Source organism: Dermacentor silvarum, chromosome 1, assembly GCF_013339745.2.
Source record: "Dermacentor silvarum isolate Dsil-2018 chromosome 1, BIME_Dsil_1.4, whole genome shotgun sequence".
NCBI lineage: Eukaryota > Metazoa > Arthropoda > Arachnida > Ixodida > Ixodidae > Dermacentor > Dermacentor silvarum.
In genome coordinates, this window is record NC_051154.1 from 238,290,752 (window position 1) to 238,312,138 (window position 21,387).

Consider the following 21,387-nt stretch of genomic DNA (forward strand, 5'->3'; position numbering starts at 1 on the left):
CACATGTTTAAATATTGCCGGTAGAAGATAGCACAATTTTAACAGTTTTTCTAATTTGCTCGATGAGGCGGTCACTACGTCTAAAAAAAATCAAAATGCGTAATTGAATAATTAACATAGTTACATTAGTTAACTTTTTTAATTACTTACCTCACGGCACATATTTCAGTCCACGAATTACAGTCGGTGAGTTCGCAAGGCGCGCATTCACTTAGAACAACGAACTCTGAGGAGGCATCGTTTTCGAGATATGCGCCGTCTAGCTTGCGGTATAAAAATGCACTCACTCTAAAAGAAGTTTACACCCTTTGGGTCGTATCTTGTCCCCAAACAATAATGGTCATCTGTCTTGTCCGCATTTCCTTTCTTCAGCGCTGCGAGTATGTTTTGATTATGCACAATCAACAACACCTACAACACCTACGGCTGAGTAGACGCACTTTACCCCCATCTGATCCCAAATTAGATAAGGCAACGCAGGTAGCATGGAGACGATTACAAACATTGTCATTTCCAAATCCTTATGTATTATCAAAGATAGATTCTATGACGTACAATCCGCAATGCAAATTCTGTCCCCAGACGGCCACGTTATACCACATAGTCTGGGCGTGCCAACAAAATCCGCAAATATCGGCCAAGCATAATCCGACGATAGTCGAGTGGGAGGCGACCCTGTCCAGCTCGGACCCAGAACAGCAACAAGCCCTGGTCAACCGAGCCCGGACGGCCGATGGTCTTCCGGACTAGGAGGTCCTACCACAAAACGGCTATTAATTTTCACTAATACATGTTTTATTCTCTCTCTCAACGCTGCGAGCCCGGCATACTTCCTATCGTCACGAGAGGCTCGCGCGTTATCAGCATGACATGGCATTCTCTCAGCGCTCGCTACAATAATGCAACATTGACGACTTTGGGGGGCTACAGTAAATATGAGGCGGTGCGTGGAATCTGGAACGGAGTAATGGGGCCAGCGTTAACGTTTGCAAATGCAACTCCGTGCTAGCGTTCCCATACTGCCCCTCGCGCTTGAGAGAAAGTACACAGCGGCGCTGGGGAGGAGGAGGGAAATGCCAGCGAGAGGGCGTTGAGGGAAATGGCAACGGCGGCGCGGGGGAGGAGGAGAAATGTCGGCAGCAGCGCAGTAGGCGCGTTGAGGGCAAGTGCGGTGGCGGCGCTGGGGAAGAGGAGGGAAATGTCAGTGGCGATGCCCGTAGAATGCTCTGGAAACGGCGGCCGCATGCTTGCCGCGCGCTCGCGCGCCTTGTCTACGTCGCCGCTTGGGCTCAGAACTTTATTGCACATCGCTATGGGTCCAACTAGGCTTTCGCCTTCACATTCTTAGAAAGTTCTAAGCATCCCTCGTAATTTCTTTTTTATTATTTGAAAACGCTGTTTCATGCATTGAAGCACAAAAGTAACTGGAACGCCAATGCATTTTGTCGGACACTTTGGCAATTAGATCTAGAAGTTGGCGTAGTCCTGAGAATTCGTTCAAAGTGGATAAGCCTTGCGAACTCATCGACTATACAATTTGTAAATTGAAATATGTGCCGTAATGTAAGTAATTAAAATATAATTTGTGTAATTATGTTAATTAATCAAGTAATTTAGATCAAGGGTTAGAATTGCGTTATCTGCCACAGGCAATTTAAAAAATTTTGGTGCGACTAACAAAAAGCACCCTATATAGTTCTGCAAATGATCAACGAAAACTAATGCGAAGAATGAAAATTTTTGGTTACCTTCATGCAGTGGCGTCGCTGTGTGCGGGAGGGGGGGGGGGGGGGTCGCCCGCCCCGTGTGCAGTCCGCTGAGGGGGTGCAGCCCCCTGAGCGGCGGCTCAGGTTATAAGGAATAGTAATTATATCTTGCTATAAGCATTGTTTGTATCGTGGAGGGCATTGTTTACTTTATGTCAATAATAATGTATAATACTTTAGCTGCTAACTGTGGGCTCAGAGTTTGCAGTGTCTAGTGGCACAATTTCTAGAGCGTTTACAAAATGCGACATGTAAAACTGCCACCATATAGTCTTTTTTTTTATTTTCTATATAAATGAATGCCGAATTGCAGGCAAAAATAAGACCGTTGTCCTTAGAAATTAAATCACATTCACTACACAAAATGTGCACAGGCGGGAGTGGCAAGCGAAGGAGAATAGGCGAGAAGGGGAGGGGGTGACACGCCCACCAGCAGCACCGAGTGCTGGGCAGCCGATGTGAAGCCACTGCCTTTATGGGCAAGGACGTCCGGGCTTGTACTGCGCATCAAAGAGAACGAAAGTCGAAGAGAATGTACGGGGACGGAAACGGCGACAAGATACCATATTTGTCACAGGTCTTCAGTGCATGCCCTAAGTATTTTTCCCACTGTCAAATTTTAATATATATAAATTTTGCTATCGCAATAATATATATTAAATATGTACCATATATGGGCAGGTGAGCGTCTCCTCCTCTAGCCCGGTCGTGGCCCCGCGTGGCTGTCCGCGCGACGAAGCACACACACGCGGCCCGCGCGCCCTATCTTGGAGGTAATCTCCGGCGGGTGCAAAGCTTGGGCGTGCCGAGACGGCTGGTGGCTTCATGTGCGCTATCTTCCAGTGTGCCAGTCTCAAGTTTCGGAGAAGCGTTTCAAGCGAGAGGCAGCACTAAGCGCTTGCTACCATATTTATTTATTTATTATTATTTATTTATTTATTTATTTATTTATTTATTTATTTATTTATTTAAATACTCTCAATGCCATTGCGGCGTTACAAAGAGGAGTGGGGTTACAAGTTCAAAATGGCAGTCTTGAATGATGCATGCTCAGGGTTGCTGGCGATGCAGGCGGGGAGGTGATCGTCCCACCAGCGTTGTGACAGCGTGTTCGCGGTCATTGCGTGAGATCTGTTCATGTTTGCCTGTGGGCGCGTGACACCATGCTTGTTAATTAAGTAATAAGCGAACGTTTACTGCAACTTATATGCCCGATAAAACTACGAACCTTACTTCGTGTTACTGTCCAACACTTTGCTACCGCTATCAGTGCTCTGCCTTGAGGGCGTAACTGCGATTTCTTTAGTCCCATCACATGGTGAGGCGAAGAACAGCACCTGAAACATCTCGGCATACTGCGCGAGAAAAATAATCTAGAAAATAAAGCTTTATTCACCACCCAACCACCGATAGATATAGCACAGGCCTACACACTCCGATCTGTGACGTCATGCTACCTGGCCCAAAAATTTCCATTGCCAAGTCTGGCGTGACGAAAGCGATGACGTCAAAATCACTGTTGCTTACGCGCGGGAGCATCCTCGTTAGATTCTATGGCAGTCGAGCCATAGTAGCATGACATCATGGAACCCGCCATGGTGGCTTACCGGCTATGTCGTTGCGCTGCTAAGCACGAGGCCGCGGGATAAAATCCCGGCCGCGGTTGGCCGCGTTTTGATGTGGGTGAAATGCAAAAACGCCCGTGTACCGTGCAGTTGGGTGCACGTTGAAAAATCCCAGGTGATCAAAATTATTGCGGAGTCACCCACTATATATACGGCGTGTTTTGTCATACGTTTGACAAGATCACTGGCATCCGTGCACTCGTTTTACTTTTACATAAATTGCACGACGTACAGAAGGCTATGTATAGTTGAACGTGTCGTGCCATGTAAAGCTCAAATAATTTTTTTAACATTAGTTATTTCGTGGAATGCGTAAACGCCCTCTCATCAGAGACCTTTTAGCTGAGCGTTTGCAGTCCGCTCGGCACACAGCCGATCAACGAGAACGCTACTGCGCGTGCGCACAACGCCCAAACCGGCAGTGGAACGCGCAGAACACTGACCTCGCTCCTGTGCAGAACCGATTAGCGAAGCGTTATTGATGCGCCCCCTTGGTTTCTTCGCCGTTTTGCAACCAAGCTGACTGCGCGTCGCTCGCGTCTCTGGGAAACGTATACTATAACGCGCATGTCATAAAATGCGAAATCAGCAAAGTTCTCTGCAGTACCTCAGAGCACGAAATCTTAGCGGAGTGGACCGCAACTGACGATCGACTGAAGCTGTATTGTATTGAACCGTGTAAACGCTGTCGCTGCGCGGCGCGTCTCGCTAAACGATGACAGGCGGATTGTCGCGCACTGCACCTGACTGCACGATCAAGAGAAAAGTTACGTATGATCAAAAAACAGTGCGCCGGTGGCGCGACATCAGAAAGCAGTAAATTTCAGCTGCAGAGTGTAGCGAGTTTCTGTTTAGCTAAACTGGCGATCGCTGGACAGACATAAGGTATAAGCAGTTGTGGCATTCCTAAGCTCGTATAGCACTAAATGAAGTGAGAGCTTCGCGGATCGACTTCATTATAGTTCGGCTACATGCAGCGTGTGTGCCTGTGTGTATTTTCTCTTTCCCTTGTCTTCTTCTTATTATTTGTTTTCTTTTTGCACGTTTCAGATGCGCAAGAGAAAATCGCTAGTACCGTCCGCGAAACGTTTATCCAGCCAGAAATTCAGTAAAACTTTGAAGAGCATACATATAAGACCGATCCGCGCAGTTTCCATATGTATCCTTGAAAAAAAAAAAAAAAAAAAAAAAAAAAGAAACGAACTTACGATACAAGAAATCCAGCAAAAAAAAAAAAACATACTTGAATATCAAATTGCAAAACTAGTGAGCTGTATTCTCGGACGATCACTTTCGAAGATTTAACTTTCAGTGCGCGCTGATTGGCTCGTTGAGCAAAACCGGTAGAGCTGATTGGCTGGTCGCGCAAAACCTTCTCGAATCACGTCGCGCGAAAGTTGGTGCATATGTTAGCAAGTAGATAGCAAATAGAACCGGTCACACTGGCCGATGTATTAATGATCGTCTCTGGGAACACAAGGCTTCTCTTTCCACGACTGACGGCGCTCACCTGCCAGATCACTGTACACAGTATATACGGGTGCACCCCTGGTTTTGATCATACATGCAAGCGTCATATAGGCCGCGGAAAAGCGAGGACTGAAAGGGAGATTATTGAGGTCTTCCGCAAAATTAGGCACAAGGACGTCAGTGACACTTCTCTGAGCCTCACTGTTAAAGAGATGAGTTTCCTGATCGGTGCGATGTAACATTAATTGACGTTGTAATTTTTTTTTGCGATTATTCTTGCGCATGTGCGTGAAGGCTTGCCGGTAAGTATATTTGTCTTTCTTCTGCAATAAATTTCATAGGATAGTTCCAACCTGTCCCGCCGTCTTTTTCGTCTCGTTTTCGTGTTCACTTCTGGTTTGCTTTTCTTTTTGCTATCAGATTACGCTTCAGCATATATCGTATAGCACTCGGCCCTTGCCGTTACCTGCACCATGTCAGGCGTCACCTGCACATGTGATGTGCGGATTAGCTAGATAGCGCGTGCGCAGCTGCAGCAATCTTGCGCGGGTGATAACGGGGAAAGGTAATGCTTGCATTATAGTGTAGCCGCTTTACCATTCATTGCGTTACTTCTCCGGCCGGATGCCACCTGCGTATGACGCTAAACCGAGCGTTACCGTTTATCGTTACCATTCCCAATAGGTGACCGACAGATAATCCACGCCGCGCATGCGCAGGCGCCATCTGGCCAGGGAGGTAACAGTATCAGAGTTGAGCGGTAACGACTCTTATCCGACCATGTGTATTACTATATAGTACACCGCATTTTCCATCTAGCGAAATTCAACGCCTGCGAAATATTCCTGAACTTTAGCGATTCTGCCAAATAAAGAAATGAGTAAATAAATAAATATCAAGAAGCTCACTTTCATAAAGAGAAAACGTCGTCTGCAGCTATTGAAAGCGTCTGTAATTAGCTCCGGATTTAGCTCGACTCAGCCACGCACCGGCTGTATAGAGATAGCAACGGAAGGCCCCTGCGCTGGAAGTTCTCATGTCAGCATACGCACGCGAGTGCCGTTCTTGACGTTTTACCTTTCGTCCCAAGGAGCTAAAAGAATATAGAAATAACTGACAAACACATATACATAATGTGGCCGCATAGGTAGTTGAAGCAATGAGCCGCACCCAGACCACGTGGACCGCCGGTTGCGCCCGTGAACGTGTATAACAAAAACCGTTGGCAGGAGACTGTCGGGCGTTTCAAACAGTGGTACTACTTCGAGGGCCACCCCTTCCTTTCGTGTGCATTTGGACCCGTCGAAACAGTCGGCAATTCGAAGCTGCAGGCAAATAAGCCGACCGGCTATCTCTCTTTCGAAGGTGTGCAGGGAGCGCCTTTACTACAAGTATATATGAGCGAGTTTTCTAGGCGGTGCCTGTTCTGCGCCGCAGCGCGCCGGCTGTGATGGCGGAAAGCAAAACATTCATTGGCTCGCGGTGTCGCTTCGCGTTTAAAATCGAGGGCGTGACCTTCGACCAAACAGTGTCCACGCGTCGAGAGGCAGGAAGCGCGCTTCGGCGGCCCGCGCTGCTCCAAGCTTTTGTTCTCCCCATCGCGAGAGAATCGCAAACTGGCCTGTCCGCGCGCGCTGCGCCAGCTGTATATAGCGTGACTCACGTGGCTTGCTCGCCTTGGTCACTCGACTCCCATACGTGGTGACTAATTCGCGGTGGCAAAATAATAGGAGCTATGTATATAAGCCCCTTCACTTTCTTTCTTTATTATTATTATTATTTTTTTACCTTTTGAGTCGTATTCGTTGGAATGCGTTGTCTAACGCGGGCAATGCGCACAATAGATGAGAACGCCATCGAAGAGGGAATCGCAGCTGTACAGTCACGAAATGCGCACTTCGCAGCGCATTGCAACAGGCACGCGCGTGCGTATTACGCTGTGAGTTGCGCATATACGCGGAGAAAGATAGCCAATTCGTGGATTTAGGGTGGTCTGATATACTCCGAGTGTTTTTGCAATAATAACAACAACAACAACACCTGTCAACATTTTCGGTTTTATCTGGAAGAATCAGGGGTGTCCATAAAAGACAATTAGAGGTTTCGATTACTGGGTTACATTGCCGTATCCCTCCCTTACATCTACTATATACCTATACATGCCTGGTCTGGGATCTCCCTCTGTGTCATATCTGCAAGGAAATGTAATCTATTGATCGCTATCTTTTAATCTGTCGACGGATTATTGTTCGAAGAAAAAAGGCGCCTTGAAACTCTGCGTCGGAAACGTTATTGGTTTGAATTTAAGTGTTTTCGGTATATGGTATATAGGGACCAAGGTTAGGTCCACTACAACAATGTGTGAGTCGGCGAGTGAAAGACCTGAGAACCGTTCGGACCGATGGCAGGAGCCGAAGAAACTTTTTTTTTTATTCTTCCATTTTTTCTAACCTCGCAACTCGAGGCACGAGACGCACGCGCCGGAGCGCGCCATATATATGAGGCAGCCGAGGAAGATGACGATGGCTGCTAGACAGGGTGTCCCAACTATCATGCACCAAGATTTAAAAATGGGAAAATGCCACGTAGCTTTGACAGAACCAATGTATGGTTGTTTTCCGTCGCTTGGAGACACTCAGGGTCATTTCTTGCATTCCGCCTAATTACACAATTAGTCTGAATAATTTCAAAAACTTCTCAAATATTATAACTATATGAAACGTGTCAATGAGAAAATTGTAGAGCAGTATGAAAAACTCCCCATACAGCTTTCTGTTGCTTAATACGCGCTACATAAAAGCGTTTTTCCGAGCGTGAAAGAAAGCACGCACGCAAAATTGCCACGCGACTGGCCGCTCGAGGCACTTTGCGTATATTCGCGGGCTTCTTTCACGCTCGGAAAAACGCTTTTATGTAGCGCGTATTAAGCAACAGAAAGCTGTATGGGGAGTTTTTCATATTGCTCTACAATTTTCTCATTGACACTTTTCATCTAGTTATAATATTTGAGAAGTTGTTGAAATCATTCAGACTAATTGTGTAATTATAGGCGGAATGCAAGAAACGACCCTAAGTGTCTCCAAGCGACGGCAAACAACCTTACCTTGGTTCTGTCAAGGCTACGTGGCATTTTCATATTTTTAAATTTTGGTGCATGCATGATAGTTGGGTCACCCTGTATAGCTTTAAATTCCCTTGGGGCCATGATCGGCACTATAGGTTTCTGCCACAGGGGTGTGTTTGACGCTGTTTGTGAGTTCCTTCAAGCTAGAAATAGTTTGCCGTCTTAATTACTACTTTATTTTTTTTATTGTCGCTATTGTATCTTTTCCAGAATATTTTCGGTCTCAGTCGTTCAGTGAATTGTCTTTATCTTTTAAATGTACTTGTCCATTCATCTGGCATGACTACTCAATTACACGCCATTCTTCTCCCAGTTTTACCAGTCTATCTCTTCGTTTCATCCTTATATATAGTTAATTTAGTTATCTGTGAGTTTATAAAAACCACTCGATTTTTGGGCCATCCGTTAATGTGGGTATACGCGTCATGTTTAAGCATCATAATCATCATCATTAGGAGAATTTCCTGTTATTTATTTCGCTTCATTTTATGCATTTCTAAAAATTGTTCTTATATTCTTGACACCGATTCTTGCCCGACTCACGACTGTGTGTTCAGCCATTTCACTGATGATTAACCGTCCTACCTGCGCGGAAATCAGTGGCGAGAAATTGTGACTTTGGAACAGGCGTTCGAGGAATCTGGCGTCGAATTCAAGAAGCTTTCCGTTTGTAAGAGCTGTTTATCATTGACCCCGTCGTATACACGTTTGCTATACAACGGTATATAGGGCTACGCCTGCCCTTACGAATCGCATTAACGCTTATACGATCTGCATATAAGCTTGCAAATACGGGCCCTGAAGCTGGATGCATATGCGTTCCACAACTTTAGCCCGGCTGGCACTGCATGCGAGACGGGCGCAACCCTCTCTTTTTCGCAGGTGATGAAAAGCCAGTCTCAAGACAGAGAGAAGGAAAGGCAGTGAGGTGTGCTGGTTGGCTGCCCTGTAGATACTCGTGGGGAAGGGGAAAAAGTAAAAGAAAGACAAGATCAGAATTGCGTAGTAAAAGACCGGCGGAGAAAAGCACACAGTTACCGTTTCCAAACACTGGTGGCTCGAAAAGCGCTGTTTTAGACAGCAATAACATAACTGCCGCGTCTATATATATATATATATATATATATATATATATATAGCCTACGTATGTTCCACATGTTGCAAGATGTTCGACACATATGTACTACACACGCTGGCAACAGCGTCAGCGCGCGACAGTCTTCAAGCTGCAGGCTCCGAGCGCATTGCAGCTGTTGTTTTGCCCTTCTACGCATAGGAGACCTTTCGAGGCTCGCACGCAGCTGACTTCGTTGCGGGCGTCTCAGTGCAGTGGAAGCGCGCGCGGTGTGCGCTTCTTGCGCCGACGCCCAGACGCGGCGCCGGTAAACGAACGCGCCGCGGCACCTCAGAGGCAGCAGGCCAAGTGCAACGTCACCGATCTCGAGCCTCGCAAGGGAAGGGATCGAGGGCGCGCAGTAGCTCGCGTTCACCTGCGAGGACGACGCAGCGGCGTTCACCTATACGTGCGCGGAAACCCATTTCGTTGCAGGTCGTTAGCCGAGCCGAGAAAGCAACGGCGCGGTTAGTTGGCATAAACAACAGAAGCGCATAAACACCCGGCCGTATCTGTATAACCTTTAAGCTGAGTGGAAGTGAGCGCGGCAGCGCGCTCATTGTATTACGAGCGACGCAGGCCTCAACGCGATATGCACGAGGTCATGCGCGCGTGTACCCTCGACCGACATTTATAGTATATCCACTCTGTGCCAAAATTACACAGTCCACTCGGCGTCTGTGAGCAAAACTGTTTTCTATAGCCTTGCAGTAGTATTACGTAATCGTGTGCTGGTCATATACACCGGAGCAAAGTAACTGTATCTCGAGGCGAGCAGCGCGAAAAGTAATTGGTACAATGGCAAGAAAGGCGAACACAGCGCATAACTTAATCGCGGCCGATGCAACAAGTGGCCCACTACCTGACTTGGAGTCACCGCGTTGGCCACACGATGCATGAGCTCTAGGGGTGTGCGTGTGCACGAATAGTAATTTTTGAGACCGAATCGAATGCAAATCGAATAATGTCGGACGAGAATCGAAGAGCGAATACTCGTGGAGTACTTGAACGGTGTTTGCCACCATTAATATAGAACAATGTTCGCAACGTAAAATTCACAACATTAGCAAGTTGCATTAATTACCAGTGGCGTAGCCAGGAATTATTGTCACGGAGGGGGGGCACTTGACCGTGGGAGGGGGGAAGGTCAGGCGGGTGTAGTCACACGACGTTTCATGCCCTCCGTCTACCAGGCATCCCTGGTGGGCAGAATTTTTTTTTTCTTTCTTTTTTGAAGGAGGGGGGGGGGGGCACATGCCCGCTTTTTCTAACCCCCCCGGCTACGCCTCTGGGCATTACACTGTACATTGCATAACTGAAGCATTAGGGGCAACTAACAGTTCGTTCCCATATTGAAGACTTTTCAGGACCATAGGCGGTCATACATTATAAGATGACCTTAACAGTGGGGAAGTTAGCATTTGTGTGTATATACCGTCGAGGCTTAATCAGAAATGCGCGTCAGCTGCGGCCGACGGCAGAGCGAGAAAGGCCAACTTTTTCTCCAATTGGAATGTCCGCGGCAGATGGTACTAGCATATATTGAAACGAAGCGTATCCAGAATTAATCCGAAGAAACAGGTGCAGCGTCCATTAGTAGTACTCAAGCAGCACCTGAATATCATGCCTTAGTGAAATCTGGGTGCGAATGATCGCAGTTTATAGCCTGATGAGTTACGCAGCGCGATCTCCTACGCAACTTCTGGTGCATATATTTGCACATTTTGGCAGCGATGAAAGTTGTCACATCTTTCGCTTAAGTTTTATGTTTGATCATGTAGAGTTGTACTTGAAAACTATATGAAAAAAAATTGCGAATAGCGACTATTGGATTCGCGGATCGAATCGAATAGGGCGATATTCCGATTCGTTATTCAAAAGTTTCTAATATTTGCACACCCTTATAGCTCTCAGCATTTGAAGAAGGCTGCACATTCAGCTGCGGACGACATCTGCGGAGGAGATGGAATAGCTCACAGAAGTTTACTAAACACAAACGCTAGCGAGAAAGTTGAATTTGTAGGCGGCCTAAGCACGCAGCTATATGAAGGTGGCAAACACACTCGCACGCAGAGTTCGCATATTGGATCTTTATACGCATGCTCTGAATGGCATGACCGGCAAGGTGAGCGGCTGTATTTTTCTTCAGAAATTAAGATTAATTTGCCAGCGCATGTGCGATTTCTGCGCTTAAACGAGTGGTGAATCTGCACATGAATGTTAATTGAAGGATGTAAACAAACGAACAAAATTTATGTCGCTCGCTTTATTCAAGACAAATTTTTAAAAAAAAAGGAGGGGAAAGCTGTCTTTCATCCGCAAACACCAGAAACAAAAAAAAAAAAAAGAATGTTTAAATCAAAGAATCCTTATAGTGCCAGTACAAAAAAAAAAAAAAAAAATCAGTTCACTTATTTTTTACAGAGCAGAAATGCATTGCAGACGCAGGGAGAGAGTAAAAAAAAATGGGGAGGGGTGAGGAAATATCGACAACAGCTAAGCACTAACAATGGCGCTTTGCCAGTTTGGGTGGATGAAATTTCAGACTAGCGCGTGTAAGCAAGCTCCCCGATCACCGCTCGGCATCCCATGCCGAAGAATGCGCGACAAAAAACCGCGGGGAGGCGAGACAACGAAACGGGTCAGGGTTGCGCGCTGCACGGCGAACATGCGTTGCGGAGCCTTTTCGCCACCGCCGCCGTGCAACCTACACCCCCCCTTCCACCCCCCTGTGGAACCCTTCGGGCGCGTTCGACGCCGTGCACCCAGGAGACCGCATCATAATGGAGGAATAATTTCGGCTCGTTTCCGCAGGAAAGAGGTGAGCGCGCCGGAAGCCGCACCACGTCGCTGAGGCGGCCGCGTGTCACCCACCGGGGGCGGTGCTCCTGCCGGGGAAGCGCCAGGGAAGCGCCAGCGTTGAGCGCGACGGGAGGCCCTCAGAACGCGACAAGCAGCGCGCGCAGTTCACGGTCTCGCGCGTCACTCGTCGAAGGAAGCTTCAGAGCACGAACCGTGTACAGGCTGGCATGCCTGCAAAGCATTTCCAGCCCCTCAAAATAAAGAAACAAATTGCGCGATGTGGCGAAAGTGATAACGGCGAAGATTGCATTGTAGCGTGTGAAGTGGGTGTTCGAAAGCAGAGCGGCAGTCGGGTAACGGTGACTCCGCATATCGGTATTTGCAGCGGACACAGTGACGCCGGCGAGATCTATGCCACAACCACGGTGTAAGATATATATATCTTACACCGTGGCCGCAACTCAGCGATCGCAGCTATTTGAACGGCCATGTTATGGTGCGCTCCCGTATCCTTGCTCTGCACAAAATTCTTTTGCATTCTGTAAACCCAACGAGTTTCTTAACATTTACGCACGCGAGCGATCGAGCGTGCGCGCACACACACACACACACACACACACACACACACACACACACACACACACACACACACGTGTTGCGCGGCGCGATCTCGGGCGTTCTACTGTAGCATTCGCCAAATTGAGGTTTTAAAAGCTGCGTCGCTTGTTACAACTTGTTTCGTCAATAAATTAACTGCTTACATGTAATTGGTTACTGAAAGAAAGTCTCAGTTTCGGCCGAAAGTCGAAGCATCGAATGCGATAGCAAATTAATAGACAGCTTATGCAGCTATAGTAGTTTTATCGGCCGTATACACTTGCATCGCTTACTAATTAAATTAACAAGCACGCTGTCAGCGCGCACAGTCAAATATGAACACATCACACTCGATGCGCGCGGATACTCGCTGTCAAAACGCTGGCAGGATGAAGCGCGAAGCAGCAGCGAGCGAAGTGACCTTTCTGCTGCCTATCGCTTCAACGCAAACTGAGCGGCGAGAACGCAGCACGCTCAAAGGTATGAGCCGTCGAAGCGCCTAGACACTGCCCTCAAAGCAGATCGCTTTGAAGATATGGCGCGCGCGGCCGCGGAATGCGCATTTGCTGCGGGAGTACAACGCCCCCTCCTTCCCCTCTCCCCGGAACCTAGCGCGCGACGGAAGGCGGCGCGCTTCCTTCCCGCTTTCCTCCCTCGCGTGCGCGCGATTGAGCCGCAATCGTCGGCTCCCCTCGCATGCTTTCATTCGCACATACAGCATACGGCGCGCGGCGACGGTGTTATCGCCCTTGGACTGCATACGGGACATCACAGCGATGGCGACGCCGACGGCAGAAATGCGCCTGGAGTGTCCATTTAATTGCTATCGCAATAAAGGTAATGGAATTACAGTGATCGTTACCGAGTAAACAAAGTACTAATTGTTAAATTGCAAAATTATTAAAACTGTAACAGATTACAAGTAATTACATGTAACTCGTTATGCACAAGTCTGGTCGCAGACGATGTCAGAATCTGTAATATTCCTCTCGCTTATGTCCGCCCAGTACCTATGCAGTACCCAACAATCTGCATATCGTAAACTCGCGTCGAACGGTCGGAGTAGAAGTCGTGCCGCCGCCCTTCACACGATCGTCGCCACCATCGTCGTCGTCTCGCTGCTGTCGTCAAACACACGCTCGCGTCACACGCACAACTGCTCACCTCACACAAACACGCTGGTCCACGCGTCAAACTGCAACGCCGGTATGTCAGTATGACGTCAGAGATTTCAAAGCATTTTTCGCATGTTTGGGTCCTTTTTATTCAGAAAGAAATGTATTTAGACTCACTAAGTGAAATGTTTAGGTTTCCTTTAGAAGCAATGTAATCCTTGTTTATCGATAAGGTTATTAACTTTAGTCCCCAGCAGACGCTGTCAAAATCTCAAGATGTTTACGAACAGCTACAGCCTGCATGCGAACTTCACTCCATGCCGACTCACGCTCTTGTGTCTTTCCTTGGCTTACCAAGACTCCGCTCACGTGTGGTAACGACTGACATTTCTTGTACTACACAAGTGTAATTTAACAATAGTATCTCTCTTGACATTTTTCTTCCCGGCTCTTGTTCTCCTTTTGACCATCTTTCTCCCTATTTCCATGAATATGGGCCACTTTCATCTCCCTTCTCTCTGTTGTTGGTCGGTGATCTTGCGTCAGCCGTCGGCTAGGTCTTTACGCTGTGGCCAGCAGAATTTTATTCCTCCAGCTTATCTTCTGTATATATACATATAGTCACAATTCATACGGAGTGCCAGATTATGACGCCAGAAAAAGAATATAGGGAAAGTTAAGTGTTATGTTTGATTTAAATCTAGAAATAGTAACGTAAATGGAAATGAAAGTGGCCGAAAAGATAACGTGCTGCAGATGGGGACCGAACCCACATCTCTGCAATACGCGTGTAGTGCTTTACTAAGCCACTGCGGCGCTATCCATCCGGCCATATATATATATGCACAAATTTAGACCGACAGATTTGCCAAACTGCGGTCACTGAAAATTTAAATGAGCTCTACAACTTTTTCTTTCTTTTTTTTTTTGTGTGTGGAAGAATTCGAAACTTAATGGGTATACCGCGGTACCGCGTAGAAGGAATGAGGACACACATTTTTGTTAACCGGAACATTTCGCCATATAAGAAGAGTGCAACAGTAATTTGGCGTCAGGTTTGATCTGATGGTCCCCGAGTGGGCCTATAGCCAGGTGACGTTGAGTTTACTCGCGTCTATTGTGGACCGAATAAAGTTGTTTCACTCACTCTCTCTTATTTTCAACTTTTTTTTTCTCAATACTTCCGAAGTCTAAAGAAAAACAAGCTATTCTACATTTGTCCTGTACTTCTAGGTACAACATCTCCGGATGTTTTATATGCGCCGTTTCCCTGCGATACACACACTCGGTAAGATACTTGACAAGTATTCAGTCCTTTATAAGCTTACGCGCTTGAGTGTTAGTGCGTCAGAGGCACTCGGACGCGCGAGCGCATGTGAGCATGATAACGCCAGTGAATTGCAGGTCTCAGAAGTCATGTTATCGGTACTTATCGCCCTCCAACATTTGCCAGCAGATAGAGGTGATCAGCACACAATCATTGCGCGGGTAAAGGGCAAGTGTATACTCAAAGCGACGGACCGATCGGCTGAGCGGAATATAACTATCGGCAACTTTAATATACTCCTCACGGCGAAACATATACAACCAAACAGCGAACGCCTCTTCAACGAAATGACCTGTATAACGAAATAATGATTATGCCCCGGCCAAATTCCTATCTTTTGTATATGTATATTATGAACGCCTCTATACAACGAAGACCACTACAACGAATTTTCTTGTACAACGAAGGAATTCAGGAATCCCCCGACGGCCGATTTGTTGCTTGAATTCGAACGCCTTGTACATACGTATAGCCGTGCCGCCACCGCCGACGTCATCAAGGTGGTCTTTTGCGCTATGCCGCTTAACGGCAGCGCTGGCGACGCACTTGACGAGCGTGCCTATGTCAGAAGTATATGCATGCAGTCTTGTTGCACTGATCGCTCAACTCGTACGCGGCTTGTTGGTAACGCATCAATGGGTGCGACGGTTGACGAATGCGTCGCAGTTGATGATGACGAATTCGTAGATGACGTAGTTTATGTAATCTTAACAGACGAACGACGAGGTCGTTGAAGTTATCTATAGGGTGGAAAGGACGCGAACGTCAACGAAGGGAAGTATCCTAAAGATTCTGTAAACGATATGAACCAAGAATTTTGACAGAGAGGGTGGCGGTAACGGCATTAGACGATACGCAGATTTACTGCATATCGGAGCAGCCGCGGACCATGCTGTGAACTTCGATGCAATAACGTTGGCTGAAGTCGCACATTCTGTCAGGCAATGCACGTGTGCCCGAAAAAAATTAGCCAATTATTTCGCTAAATCTCTCTTCAGTTCATGTTAAATAAAGAATTTTTTTTTCGTTGTAGGTGCTTAGCCTGTTCCATTGTGAGCAGTATGGTGTGGGACCTTTAAAACGGAGTGGCCTGTACACAACGAAGGATTCTGCAAGGACCCGGGCACTTCGTTATAAAGGCGTTTGACTGTATATGGACATGGGTTGGTTGAATTTATTGGTACAAAATTGGTAGAACTACCTACCATATATGAAATAAAACAAGGCAAAACGTACATCGCGCACGGGTCTAAAAAAATATTTTTTTTCAGCAATTCTTCACGCAATAGTTCTGAGATAAGTATGAGCATTCTATGTGTACGCCTATTAGTGTGTATATGTATATAGATGTTTTAATGTGTATTTAAAAAATTTTGCCCCCTTCGTATAAGCATATGTGTGCGTTCTATGCTTTTTTTTTGCAATGTAATTAGAATTGTGAGCAAGCTTAGTTTGCAGCTTGACCACTCATGATCTTTTTTTAAATTTATTTATTCATACTGTAAGCCTTCTCAGGCTCATACAGGAGGTGGATACAGATACAGATAGTTGGTACAAGACCAGCGTGAGCGCATTGCAAAAAAAAAAAGAAAAAAAGAAAGGAAAAAAAGAAAAAAGAAAGAAAGAAAGTACAGTTATCGTATGTGATTTCTTATATTTTTATTCCCGAGTGTTCATTAACTTCATAGTTATGTGGTCATATACGCAATGTTTCGTTGGATACTTACACTACTGCCAACTGCATTTCTGTGAATGGTCCCACTAACCTTTGGCTAAGGGACCATACAATGTCTGTAAATTTTTGCATGTAAATTCGTCAATTATTTAACAACAACAACAACAACAACAACAACAACAACAACAACAACAACAACAACAACAACAACAACAACAACAACAACAACAACAAAACAACAACAACAACAACAACACAACAACAACACAACAACAACAACAACAACAACAACAACAACAACAACAACAACAACAACAACAACAACAACAACAACAACAACAACAACAATAATAACAATAATAATAATAAATCTCTCTCTAGTCCGTGTTCACCAGCGGCACGCGCCGGTGCGCCCCAGCTACACAGTACTTCAACCTTTGCCTCGACCTCGTGAGCGCTCGTGAGTATAGCGATGGGCGCTGGACAAGAAACTATGCGACAGCCGACTGATTCGGCTAGCTTTTTGTATGAAACCAATGCCGGCAAGGCGTGGACACGAGTGCTCATATGCATGTATATGCAAGTGAGCAAGCACGCGGGCACGTGTTTCCGTTCCTGCATTCTCGCGTGTCAGCGTATACACTGCATTTCGCAGACGCTGTATACTCGCCGCAATATAGACACTTCCCTACTATTCCGTGCATGGATATAGCTATAGATGCACGGAATAGGGAAGTGTCTATATTGCGGCAAGTATACAAGGCTTCTGCGAAACCAGCACACGGTGACACGAAGCACGGTGCGCGCTTCCCAACACTGGCATGGGTATTCAGTGCACAAGAACTGAGCCAGTGAGACTCCCATTAGAAGTTATCGGGCATTTGGTGCATAATTTGCTGCCCTTAGCAGATAGCGGAACGGCTATCATAGTCGAACAGAAACAGATAACCGGGGATATATATATATATATATATATATATATATATATATATATATATATATATATATATATATATATATATATATCACAAGCGTCTAACGCGCGCATTTGCGCCGTGCCCTATATATACGTGTCCTCCAAAGTGAACTATTCGCATCACTGGCCGCCAAAGCTAAATGACAACAGTGGCGAGTAGTACACAGCCCCGGCTACACTGGAAAATGTACGTAAGCCCAGGGAATACAGTAAATCTACGCGTGCGCAGCCAACACTGACACACAGACAGTCCAAGACAATTTCGCTTTCAGATGCATGCGGTACCTGACGAAGATGGCGCTACCGTTTTTTTTTTTAATTTTTATTTATTTTTTAGCGCTGTAACATATGGGCGTATTTGTGCTGAGACTGAAACATCTCTTCTCCCTGCATGCATGAAATATATGTAAATTCGTTTTAGAAGGCCCTATATCTTGGGCATTCTGTTTTAATTTCCGTAGGAGCTCTTACGACAACCTCTCCGATTCAACTTCTTAGCGGCGCAAATAACATGTATAAGACCGGGCGATTTTCAAAAGTATAATCTGTTGTTTTGTTTTGTCATTAGTTTACGTGAATTGCGTGTAAGGGCGTGGCGCATAGACGTCTCAAACTATCCTTTCCGGTGTACATGGTTTTTAAGTTTACTACAACCTTGGTTTCACGCCCGAATTCCCGCCCTTCCGTTGTCGGATTTCGTTTACAAGCACGTTCTTCGCAACAAAAAAAGTTTCCCTTTTCCGTCGATGCACACGAAGTTCTTTACATTACACATGCATAATAACGGCCGGCCGCATACACCATTTAGTGCAGAGTGTTTTCTTCGCTCACCGTCGCTGCGCATGCCTTTGCCGTTAGTGCAAAGAAAGAATGAAGAACGCGGCTTTGGCCAGAAGATTAACTACATACCACAGGCGTCCTCAGAAGGACGTACACGCTTCAGGTTTAGAGCACGTGCAATCATGTGCATTTCCTCGTGCTCAGCGTGTGTACATGCGCGTCATGCGACAAGTGGGGCGACGCGTACATGTCAGGGCGCGAAACGCGCCGAGTGCATGCATAGCACGATGGCCTCACACTATAACCGCGACGGGAGGCTCACATTGCAATGCTAATGGATCGCCTATACGGGACTTCCACGACGCGTGAGAGCACAGCTACCGCACGGGGTCCCACGCGTATACACACAGCGCACGTCCTTGACGGATCTTTGATGCGAGTGCGCGGTTACGAGAGGAAAAAAAAAATTCTACAGATTCAAATAAATAAATAAATAAATAAATTCTCACAATCGTTACGCATTCCATCTCTAAGCTTAAAAAAAGAAGGGAGAGGAACATCATATATATGCATTGCTATCGGTGTCCTTAAAAAAGTAAAAGCGAATTAATTATTACATGTGTCGTCTTTTTGAGAACCTCTGTTTATATCCCCGATTTGATAAACGACACACTATAGGCTGTCGACACTGAATGTGTCAATTAAGATGAACGATGACATTATACAGGCCCACGAATCAGCATTTCTGCCCCAGATAAAGAGCGAGCAATAGCGTATCAATGCGATAATTTACTTGCCAATGTGAAGTATGACGCACGTATACCGCTTAAACTACAACGAAACGATCCATACATGCGGGATCATCAAATTTCTCAAATTCCAGTCATTTCGCTCTCTCTTTCTCTGGGGAGGGTACGACAGTGTGTTGACACCATGGATGACGGCTTTCCAGTTACTTTTGTGCTTCAATGCATAAAACGATGTTTTGTCAAGAAAGTAACTGGAATGCCAATGCATTTCTCCGCAAAGTTCGGGAATGTATATCTCGAAACTGGCGTCATCTCGAGAATTCGTTCCAAGTGGATCCGCCTTGCGAACTCCACGGCTACAATTTGTGAATTGCAATATGGGCCATAAGGTAATCAGTTAGCAACTTAATTAGTGAACTTCTGCTAATCAGTCGATTATGCACTTCAATATTTTGGGCAAGTAATGTCCGCTTCTTCGAACAGACCAGCTCATTAACTAGAATTGTGCTATCAGGCAACCTTCAAAATTTTTCGAAGGTGTTTGCTGAAGCACCCGTATATTTTTCATGCACTCCTTGAAATATGAAAATGGGCCAACCAAACTCGTGTCTGCTACAGGCTTGAAAATGCATTTTACTATCTAGGAGACTTTGAATTCAGCAGCTTCCGCTACAACTCTCTCCACGAGTTCTCTTGCAAAGTTAACTGTGCACTGCTGCATTGCTGCTATATGTAGCTCAGTATAATATTGTCATGTCGTTGTCAGGCTGCGCGACTCGAGATCAGACAGAAAACGTTTCAATGAACAAATTTGTGCCTTCTGAACAAAAGAACGCATCGCCGGCGGCCATAGCGAAAGATATGCCTTCACCGGTCGCGCCGGTCGTCGAATCGAATGGCGCCGCGGTTAACATTCGGTTCCCTAGGGGCGTCATCGCATGTTCTAGATCGGCTGATGGTTATCGTGATAGTTCCCAAAATTGCTGCATGAATCGAAACGGGCTGATAAGATAGACCAATCTTACTATAGAAGTGCCTATATCACAATAGCTGCGACTGAATAAGACTGATAACGCGTATCGAGTGGGCGAAACAAACGTGACAATTCCCGCTATATGAGCATTTATATGCCGCTAAAAGTTCAACCATCCGCTACGAATTATTCAGATCTGCTAGGAATTTTCTACGTTGCGCAGTCAGCGTCGCTATCCGTCAGAAATAATTAGAAATTCAACAGTACATAATATTGCCCTTTTCGCAAGCCTGAAATCCGCTAGATCTAGCTGGAAATCCGCTTAAATGGCAATGGCTGCGAGATATGTACAGCTCTAAAGCACCGCAGCACATTTCAAAGTGTCTGTCTCTTCTTGCTTCTTATTTTTTTCCAGTTTATTTATTTATTTATTTTGTTTTTAGCGGCTGGCTCTTGCAGTTTTGCGTGACCACCGCCGTCACCGTGCACGCAGGCTGCAGAAACAGCCCTCCTTTGGCGACTGGACTGGCTCGAACAGTCGTTGACCAAACGGTCTCTCTACGGCCAAAACGTTCTAAAGGTTCGTGTGAGCGGCGACACCGGCATAGGTCAGTCTAGCTTCTGCTTTTCAGTTTATGTGCGCTGCACTGTGCTTGCTGAGCTCGAAAAGAGGTGAAACATGTAAGGAGGTTATCTTCTCTGAGGGAGGCTCGGTTACGAAAACGAGGCTCGCCTAAAGTTTGGATCTCGGACCACCTGGGGAGAAAGAGAAGTTAATGAGAGAAAGGCGGAGAGGCAGGCTGGAGGAGTTTGTCTTTGGCCGGCTGCTACGCTTAGGGGAAGAGTGGAGATGGGGAGGGAACAAGAAAGGAGGATAGAGCATGGAGGGAGAAAGCACGCGTTTGTTCCTCGGACGGAGTGCACCGAACAGCCATTTAAGACGCTTCAGGTGACGGTATCATCTCGCGGGGCCTTCGATCAGTCTTGTGTGTGATCTTGCCTTCTTAGCGCCTGTAGAGCGCGGTGCATTTCCACCTATTTTTATGCGTTGCACGCGTATAAGTGCCTCATTTCACAATGTCAAGGCAGACATGTTGCATCGTCGGCTGCAAACATCAACGGATCTGCTACATTGTGTCTAATATATATACTGTGCAAGTGACTGTCTCGTTTTGCCTTCCATTCCTTCCTTTTAATTCCTCACCCCCTTTCCCCTGTGCAGGGTAAGGCTAACCGGACGCCCGTCAGGTTATAACCGGCCTGCTTTTTCTTGTTTTCGCTCTCTCTCTCTCTC